The sequence below is a fragment of the Harpia harpyja genome, chromosome 15, assembly GCF_026419915.1.
Source record: "Harpia harpyja isolate bHarHar1 chromosome 15, bHarHar1 primary haplotype, whole genome shotgun sequence".
Classification (NCBI taxonomy): Eukaryota; Metazoa; Chordata; class Aves; order Accipitriformes; family Accipitridae; genus Harpia; species Harpia harpyja.
In genome coordinates, this window is record NC_068954.1 from 29,837,268 (window position 1) to 29,847,769 (window position 10,502).

The following is a 10,502-nucleotide window of genomic DNA, read 5'->3' on the forward strand; positions in this document are numbered from 1 at the left end:
ACGCTGGGGAAGAGGAGAGGGGCCTCGGCTCCGGTGAAAAACGTCACAGGACGCAGGATTTCCTCCAGACAGCACCGATATAGAACGGGCAAAAATCCACTGCAGTGCCTTTGTGAGGCTAGGCCGTCATATTCTGGAGAAAAGGAGGCTGAGGGCAGACCTTATCGCTCTCTACAACTCCCTGAAAGGAGGTTGTAGCGAGGTGGGTACTGGTCTCTTCTATCAAGTAACTAGTGATAGGACAAGAGGAAACGGCCTCAAGTTGCACCAGGGAGGTTTAGATTGGATATTAGAAAAAATTTCTTTACTGAAAGGGTTGTCAGGCATTGGAACAGGCTGCCCAGGGAAGTGACCGAGTCACCGTCCCTGGAGATGTTCAAAAAACCACATAGATGAGGCACTTCAGCACACGGTTTAGTGGGCATGATGGTGTTGGGTTGACGGTTGGACTCGATGATCTTAAAGGTCTTTTCCAACCTAAACGATTCTATGATTCTATGATAATACCAGTTCATCCCCACAGGAAGGACTCGGTTGAGCCCACGGGAGCCCAAGTCGTTTATTCCATGCATTGGACACGTAATAGCACACTGCAGCGATGACGTACCTGAGATAAGAGTATCGGGCTGATAGAGAAAGGGGCCACATCTCACCTACTGGAAGCCCCAAACACAAGAATCCTGCTCTCGCGTGCCCCAGCTCGCCGGCATTAACGCAGACACGCAGAGGGGATGCCTGCAAGGAAAAAAACGCTTTGAAACCATTTTGCTTTAGAGCAACAGGGAAAGATCCACAAAACTTCTGACAGCACACATAAGGGCACCAGAGCTGTCTGGGAGATTTCAGGAGATCAAGAAGAATTCTATTACAGAATTAATACGTTCTGTATGTAGTGGGTTTGGTTTGGGTGAAGGGTACAGTTTTCAGCCCTCAGGGCTCTTGTCAGTAGGATGTTGCCATGGTTCACCCTGCCGCTTGCCCCGCAAGGGAACCCAGACCCCGCTTAACACTATTACCTGCAATTATGGTCTGGCAAATCGGGGGTGTTAAAGTTAGAGCCAGCGAAATAATCAGGGTCCATTGAAGAGATTAGAAATGGTAGCGCAAGCTGTACTGTAAATTGACAGTCCAGCTGGCAGGTTCTGCGGGCGTTTCACTGACCAGCATCTCCAAGACACACAGGAATGAAAGAAAAGCAAACTAAAGTAGTAGAAACCGAGTAAGTAACTTTGAGCAGAATAAATGAGAAGTGACTATTTACAAACTGCGGAATCTATTCTGGAAACTTATCTTCTGCCAGGGGTTACCTGATGACAAACCACCAGGGACAGCTTGAGAGCAAACCATCCTCAGATCGTTATTTATTACAATATTTAGCGAGACCCTGTAGTTACAGTATGGAATTAAGAACCTCTTCTTCATTCTCATCTACTTCACCCACCAGATGTAATCAGACTTAGCACTTTTCATCTTCAAAGCACTTTGCAAACATTAACTCATTAATCCTTATGCCCCCTGTGAAGCAGTTAAGTATTATCCCTGTTTTACAGACCTCTTTATCTCCAAATCTGCTCATTAATTTTTAGTGTGCTCATCGCTTTAAACTGAGCTATCAAAGCAATAGAGAAATCGCAGCACAAAATACTTCTGAGCCTCATTTTCAAAGCTGCTGAGTACCTGGATATCCTACAGGAGCTCAGGATTCTGAAACCAGGCCTTGATGGGATGTAAATTATCGCTAATGCTCAGATCAGATCATTTTCCTGAAGCTGGTTCTGCCCTGCTCCCGCAAGATCTCCCCATTTAATTGAAATGCCCGGCTGGCAAAGTGGTCAGTGCCACAGACATCCGTCAAGACACTTCCAGTTTTGGCAGAGTCCTTACACACTCACGACCTCATTGGCTTTAAGTGCAGATGGGGTGGAAAACCAGGCCCAGTTTATAGAGCTAGTGAATAATTCATACTTTGTAACAATAATTCTCTGTGTTCTCAGGGAGCGATGCAGAAGCGACACCATTCAAGAAACAGAACACGCTGTAATCAGATAACATTAATATCTATCTGGAAGGCAAATACAAACCTTTTTATGTTTACACCATGGTGAAGTTTCTTTCCTGTTAGTCACCATCTACTGTTAACTTCCAGGAGGGTGGCAAGGCAAACAATTTTCCTTGAACTCCATCCAGCCCTGCCAGGGAGCCTGCTGTCTGGCTCACTGCTCTTCTCCCAAAGGCCTTCTCTCGACAGTTGGTTTTGGAATCACAGCAGAAACAATTGTGCCTTCTGTCCGTGATGTTACAGAGCAGAATGAATTGATGCACACACTGAAACGAGATGTCATATTTTAAGAACAAATGAAGGGCATGGCAGAAAGCTCCTTTTTTTTTTTTTTAATGGCAGTCATTTGCCCAGCTTTGTGGAATCGGACTACAGCGGAATTTATTTTTTGTTATAGGTCAAATCATCTGATATGAGCGGCTGCCAGTAAAAACTGGGATTTCCTGCCACCTAACTTCCCTCTGCTCTATTTACTTTTGCTTGCTTCGGGTGCACCTTCTGAATTTATCACTTATTCCCCAGCAGAAGACAGTGATCCAGTGGCACGCTGGGCCTCAAGGGCACCTTACCTGCTACTTTAGAGCAGCAAGCATCCCAGCAGTCGGGATGGGGCAGGAGGAAGATGAGGACCATGACACGTACATCTAAAACAGCGAAGCAAAGCCTTTCCCAGTCATCAGAGCCAACAGGACATTTTCAGCACCCGCTGATTTCGCAAGAGGAAACTCCACCTCGAGGTAGCGCTGAGGGCACAGCATCAGGAATTTGTCCTTAAGAGGCCAGGAGTTGAATGTTATAACCACCAGGCAGACTGATGAATGCAAGAGAGCAGTACCTATTGTAGTCAAAAGCCTGGAGCAGCTATGCTGGCAAAAAGATTAATTACTTCTGGGTGTGAGCTGGAACCGCACACCCAGCAGTCCTGAGGTTTTGGATACTCCCTTGCAAAGTGGGAAACAATGCTCTCTCCCTGACTGCACTGAGGCAGGGATTCCGTTTCCTTTCTCCTAGTATTTTACCTTTGTTCTACCCACACTGGAATGGTCATTAGTGTCAGTCACAGCTGAATACAAACACCACATATGTGATGCAAGAATCAAATGCATTCTCTCTGGTTCTGATGAAGTCCCTGCACAGCAAAAGCTTTACCTGTCTGTTAGACTGAACATCATCGGCCTGTCCAAGGAGGTCCGAGGTCAGTCCCTGGGACAGGGATGATGTTCCAGACTCCGTTAACCACGAGACACTGCCTTGTGCCTGCAAGCCCCCAGCTGAAATGAGAGCTGATGCCAGCACAGCTAGACCACCTTTTGGCCCTGGTGTTTTGTCCAAAGGTGCTAAATCTGGTCTGGTTACTACACCCTTGCTATCATCATCATTATCAGCAAGAAATAAATATTTTTAAACACTGAATAAATATTGAGCTGGCAGCACCATCTCTGCCTCAGCTCTTGTGTGTTGTTCTTCCAGCCAGCCAGGGTGCCTGCAGCAGCTGCGGTGGAGCCTTTGGGATTACAGGGTGTTCCCAACACGGAGCTCTGCAGACACTGGCTGGGCCTCCTTGGTGGCTTGGTAAATATGTCAGAAAAGGCTGGTCTCAGCAGGCCTGTTGGAAACATCTGGCTTTAATTCTTCTTTAAAGCCATGACATTCATTTGGACACCAAACCACTTTCCTTTCATCTATCCGGAGGACTAACCCTGTGGCAAAGCAGCTGACTTTCTGCCTGCTACTACCCTGCATTATCCTGCAGGAAGAAAGAGGTCACAGAAGAGCCAGGGCCGTGCTCTTCACAGGAGGAGAGATCTCGGGAGAGGGCGGCAGCTCACAGCTGACACTTTCCTGCTCTTCTCCCTCCCTAGAGTTCTTTTCAAGTTGTTTCAAGGCATACATTTCTCTGTCAACATGTCTCGAAGGGGCTCAGAGTCCAGCTTAGACCCGATTTCCCCCTTAATTCACTGGGCTGAGAACCCAAGCACTTGAGGAATAGATAGACGTGGCATGCTGTCCTGAGTAGGAAAGAGAGTGCCTTCATGCTGGAGGGAGAGGCTGTCTATTTAGAAATCCATTAGCTGAGGAGGATGAAGGCTTTGTGGATGGGCTGGCACACTGGGAAGAAGCCTGGCGAATCAGGAACACAAGCAGAGGCGGAGGGGTTTCCTCAAAAGCTCTTGACCGATAATTCTGCTATCAATAAATGACAACCCTAGCAAGGAGACAATGTTTTGAACTCTAAATGTGTTACTGTGCAGCAGAAGAGGCCTAAAGCAAGAGCACTGGATGTTGGAAAGATCAGCTGCACCATCACATGATCCCATGACGCCTGTAACCACAGCAAAGTTTTATCCAAAGCCAGCAAGACTTTTGGCTCCGTTTCTAGGTCTGAGCTCAGCAGAGACCGTGCAGTTGCATTTTCACAAACTTCCATCGCTGCTGAAGTACACGATTTGCTTTCCAGGCAAAACTAAGTCCCACCAGCACGGGATAGGTGCCTTGGGCAGCCTCTGAGCTGATGAGCAGCAATCACTGGGTCTTATTCCAACACACTTCAGTGCGAGGCAAACAGCACAGAGCTCCAGCTCCAAGAGGCAGCCAGGCAACAGCACTGAACAATCAATTTCCCATGTCAGACTCCGGCTACGCCCAAAGACTTGGCAGTGCTGGAGTGTACATACTGTGGCAATAATATTAAATAAAACAGCTCTTCTCATCTGCCTACCCTCCTTCCCTGCTACCGGGCCGCTCTCTCAAAACTGCCACAGTTAAAAGGATTTACCTTTTTATTTAAAGTGCCCATATAAAAGCAATCCATGCAGGGAACAGCAAGACAACAATCAGCTGCCCTATGAATTCGCAGCCCATTGCCCAGCACTGCCTGGAAGGAGCACGGGCCTGGCGTGTGGCACGAGCATGGTGCTGCTAACAGTTGAAGGAAATTCTTCTGCAGCTCAGGTGGGTCTTTTGGTACCCATGAGTTTCCCTTCTTGTTGCATCAAGATTACTTGTAGGCCAGCCAGGAAACACGCCAGGGTATCAAGTTATCAGGAGCTGATCTCCAATGGTGTGGTGCAAGAGAGCTGAAGTATCCCTCTGCTGCCTTCTTGCTTCATCCAGGACAAAGACTTCCTGGCAGAGAGGAGGAGCAAGTGAATCATGCAGGAGAGAGCTGGAGCAGGAAATACAGCTGCCGGGCTGACTCAGCGTGGCTTCGCTCTTGAACCTTGAACAGATGGGCGCTGTGAAGGATGTTAATGTTTAACTCCACCAAAGTCCCCTCTTTAGCAAAAGGCATCTGAGAAATCAGCTTCTGGCAGGAGACATTTTGCTTTGCCAGGAGCTGTGCTGGTGACAGTACCTCAGCAGTCAGGTCTGCAGTTGTGCCTTTCAAAAGGCAAAGTCCTAAAGGGCCTCACAAATTCTGATAAGCTCCAGGAAAGAGATGGATAAAACCAATGGCATTAATCAGTTCATCTCCCCAGCCCGCACTTCACTGGCCACACCAACTAAGGAAGATAGGCTGACACCATAAATAACAAAAAGCTCATTAGTTGTTTGGGAAATGCTGTTATCAATGATCTCCGAAGCAGCACTGCAGAGCAGCCTGCCTTTTTGCTCTCCTCTCTTTCTCCATGTCTCATTCTTCTTCCTAAGGGCATTTAAATCTTCACATGGCTGTCTTGGTAAGAACGAGCACATAATGCCTAACAGGCAGGGCTAGGACCCTAGACTTTAATCCCAGCTTTGGTACTGGTTGTTCAATAGCCATTTCAGATTCCTGTTCCTCACTTTGCCCATTGTAAAGTGGGGATGGTGCTTCCTGAACTTCTAATAATGCAAGAGTCACCTAATGAGTGCTAATTAGAAAGAGCCAAAAACAAATCACTAGATTAGCAGCTATGAAATACTCACTTGTTAGAGGACTGCTTAGTGGAGCCTCTCAGGTGGGAACACAGGTTTACACGCTACAAAGGCTAGAGCTCCAACCGCTGATGCCAAGAACAGCCATGAGCTGCCAGGAAAGGGCTCTACCAGAGCTATTCAGTTGTTCTGGCTTTGTCCCACAGAGGACATACATCTTGCAGGGAATCTATTCATCCCTTCTATTCGTGGCCTTTGCAATAACCTGAAATGTGTACAAAAGGGAAGAAATCCATAACTGTGTTCATCAGGTAGATCCAATATCTTTCTCAGTCCCCGAGAGGGCTGAGTGAGAACCAATTCTGTAATTCAAATAAAAGAAGCAACTGTGAGTGTCCGAGAATGAAAGAGCTCACAGTAAGCAACCATGTGGTTAAAGTTACCCGCAGACAAAAAGGGGCTTGCAACGCACTGGGGGAGAGATCAGGCTGTCCTGTCGGTACCGCTAGGAATGGTGTTGCTGTACTGGAGGGAGGTTGGGATTCTTTCATCGTGAAGTAACAGCAGCTTTTCCTTTACAAGCCTCCAATGTGTAGCACTATAATAAAGCATGCATCTGTGCTGAGACCTGAATTGTACCATTTAGTCATCAGTGAACTGGAAAAAGAGGTAAACAATGAAGTGTCAAAGTTGACCGATGATACAAAATTATTCAGGATATCCAAACTGACTGGAAAGAGCCAGAGAAGGATCCCACGATACCAAGTATGTGGGCATTCAAACTGCAGGCAAACCAAAATGCTAACAAATACGAAGATGCAGGGGCAAGGCAAGCCTAACTATAATTAGACAATGATGGGGTCCAAGTTAGCTATTCCCACTCAGGAAAGAGCTCAGGGAATCATTATGGGATATTCAACTCTGCATTCACTGATGGTTAGAAAACAAGAAGTATTTTTCGAAAGGAACACAACATTGGAAAAACCTGCACTAAAAAACCTGTGCTGATCTTGTAGGATACCATCACGCATTTTTTATTGTACTTTACTCGCAGAGTTAAGGTTTGTTTTTCTTGGTCAAGGTGACACACATGCTATTCAAAGAAGCCATCCTGGAGTCCTAAACTGTCTGCCTCAATGAAAGCTTAGAAAGGGCTCCAGGACCTGACAGGGGCACTTGCACAGTAACTTAGGTTTAAGAGATAGTAGGTCCTACCTTCTCGCTTTCTGGAATAGCGGCTTTCCATAGGGTTTAAAGCTTCTGCTCTTCAGCCCTAAAGTCACCACATCTAATACAGATGTGTGATGCCTCCTTAGTAAAGTTATGCCACGGTACTTTAATGATTGTTGTATTTTTCTGTTGCCTTGGCTTTACTAAAAAAAAAAACCCAAAAAAGGGGGGGGGGGTGTGAATGTAAGGACTGACAGAGTACAATTGGAAATGGAAGTAAAATTCCAGTTTAATCACTGATTAAACAAACCAGTAGTGCTGTTGGGTGAGGTCACATGAAGTTCACTGGTTGGGTGGAGATCTCAAAAACAAAAAAAAAGCCATGTGGGTGCCTGAGCATTGTCCATACCACTGTGTGTTTCTTCAGCAGCTGCCTTACCCTTTCTGCTAGTGCTGGGCCTCTTCTGTAGGAAGTTTGGCAGCCCCAACAATCAGAGAATCAGTCAGAGAATGCAGACTCCCTCAGGAAGCGCTACTACACCAAAAGTGAGACACTTAGATGAAATATCAAAAAGGGAGGACTGAGAAGACAGAAAATATTTCTTTGAATTCTCCTCTCTGGTATAAATCTACTAGCGGAGTTGGATTCTATTGCTGTAAGAGTAACACTAGGAAAGATGCCATCCCTTGAAAGAAACAAGCACCATAGATGTGTTAATAATTGCATCTGAGATTATTTTCCTGGAACAGGTTGCTCATATCTTATTGACTCATCACTCTTTATACCTGCAATTCACAACGACCTCTTACCAAACCACCAAAACACCAGAAAACACATTTTAAGTCAATGCTGAGCTCAGAGCTGTCAGCTGCAACTCAGGAAAGAGACCACAGCATTGTCATTGACAGTTCTCTGAATCCACTGGCTCAGGGTGCAACGGCAGCCAAAAAAGCCAGCTGAACGTTGGCTGCTTTCAGGAAGGATACTGAGATGAGGCCAAAGCCCTCGGTTTGCTTTTTTAGAAATCCTTGGTGTGCTCACATTTGGAGTGCAGTTCTGACCTCAACTGCTCAGGAAGAATGTGATGGAGTTACAGAGGGTCCAGAGGAGGGGAGGGATGAGCTGCCTTAATAAGGAGCAACCAAGAAGGCTGGGACACTTCAATTTAGACAGAAGGTGACTGAGAAGGATCTTACTGAGGTTTACAAAGTCATGAAGGCGGTAGAACATGAATGCAGACTTGATATTCACGGAATCCTGCTATAAAAGAACAAGGATGCACATTTTGAAACTACAAGATTATTTTAAAACAGAAGAAAGTCTTTTTTGACACAAGTCTGGAACCTGGTGTCACAGAAGACTGTGGAGACAGTATCACCAAGTTTAAAAGGGATTACATAAATTCACAAGGAACAGGTCCGTAAGTGACTGCTAAAAGGGCAAGGACATACCCTTTAACATCTCTACTATAGTCAGGATGCTGCAGAGGGAAATGGACAGCAGCAGGTACCCTGGCTCACATGCTTGCCCAAACAGCATCTCCTGTTGCCACCACTGGAGAAAGGCTACTGGGCTAGAGGTGTCATTGGTCTGACCCAGGAGGATGTTTTTAACATTCTAAATTAAATCCCGAAAACTTTACACACAATTAATTAAGGCAACATGGTATCTTCTAACTGCTACTCTCATCTGCCTGTCAGCCCATCCTTGCTGTTGTGTGCAATGCCTCACGTTACAGTGTGGCCTCATTTAGACACTAATCCTACAGACAGATCCCTTTGCCACATGGAGCTCTCCTGAAACCAGCACAGCCAGACACTGCTGGGGAGAGGAAGCTGCACATGTGGCATAACCACAGAGGCTGAGGCTTTAGACTATCTTTGATGCACAGTTTGACTTTTCTTCTACATTATTATTCACCACTGATTTTGATTAGCAATCTGTAAGCTGCTGTAACGTACTTAAGTAGCGAGATACATCATTTTATCCTTGATACTTGGATAATTAAACTTACAGGCACTACTGCAGTTTATCTTGTATTCCCAACATCTCCAAAGAACTACTCCATCATATGTATGTAACTCCTACAATGATCACTTCTGTAGGTATGTATTCATAGAGAAGGATGATGACTTCTCACTTTGAAAATCTTTGTTAAGTCTACTGAAATAATAATATTTTCTGCATAACCCTTAGTCAAAACAAATCACTACAGCATTTCTACAGATGAGGCCACACATTGGTAAAGCGGGAATGGCTTGCTAAAGTTGCCTAAATGCCCCATGGTGTTCCCATCACCTGAAAAAGGGAGGAAGCCAGTCCAGAGAGGTGCAAGCCTGTAGTGGTCCTGTGCTGTACTGGCCAGCCCCGTGCTGATGTCTCAGACAGTCGACAGCAGCTGAAATGGCAGCAGATACCTCTACGTGGGCAACTGAATCAAGCTTGAAACGTCCTGCTCACATAACCTAGATAAACATGCAATTTCCTGTACAAGTCATGCATTTAATAACAGCACATCTAAGTTTATCTGACATGCTCTAATAACAGTGTCGCATCTGCTCCACCTGGACATACCTCCAACCCTCCAGTACACAGATCACTATGCTGTTTAAGCTATGAAGCCTGTAATTTACAAAGTGTATGTATTTTCTGGGCCATAATTCAGGCTTTTTACTGGAATGAGTAAATTTCACATCAATGCTGAGATTGCTGTAAAAGTAATACCAGCATATTAATTTTAACTAGTCACTTCCTGTCTTAATGGTCAGGGGATCCGGTGGAGGCTCACAAGCTGCTCTGCAAGCACAGAACAAGAAGGCTGGGAATTTGGGACAGCTCAAAGTAGATGTGAGCTGTGGGTATGACAAACGCAATGTTAAATTCTTGGCCTGATTAGCAGCAGTGGGGAGACTGAACTATAGCACTAATTACATGCAATTTTTTTTTTTTTAAACTCAGGAATTTGGTAGTTTACACATTATGAAGAATAACATGGAAAGAAAAAGAAAGAAACACCTAAAGCTATTCCTGAAAGTACACTGTTCAGATAAACATCTTGAGGAGCCACTGTGCTGGCTGGAGAGCAAGCACTCGTGCCATGCTAATGAAAATACACAAACTTTCCAGTATCTCAGGAATGCAGGTTATCTAGTTTGGCTGCTGAAAACCCTTTTTCTCATTTTCAAACAAACAAGAGTCTACAGGGGACCCCAATGCCTAGCACAGGCACTCCCTCCTCTCAGCACACAGCCCTTTCTCACAACCTAGCACCTTCCAGGCACCAGTGAATCACAGAGCGCAGGGCTGTTTCTAGAAGAGATGACAAGCCATAGGGTTGTTTCTAGAAGAGATGACAACCCATAGCTCTGAAACCCCCTTCCTTTCACCAGACCTGGGCAGAGCCTGCGGGCCCCC

The 10,502-nt window shown here is 45.6% G+C and overlaps 1 long non-coding RNA gene across 1 annotated transcript; it reads left to right on the top strand.

The window, feature by feature from the left end:
- The first annotated feature begins 60 nt into the window (after nucleotides 1-60).
- On the top strand, nucleotides 61-3,495 carry LOC128151973 (uncharacterized). Its single transcript, XR_008238506.1, has 2 exons — nucleotides 61-202; nucleotides 1,995-3,495. It is a non-coding gene; the product is annotated as an uncharacterized LOC128151973 (long non-coding RNA).
- Nucleotides 3,496-10,502: the final 7,007 nt, after the last annotated feature.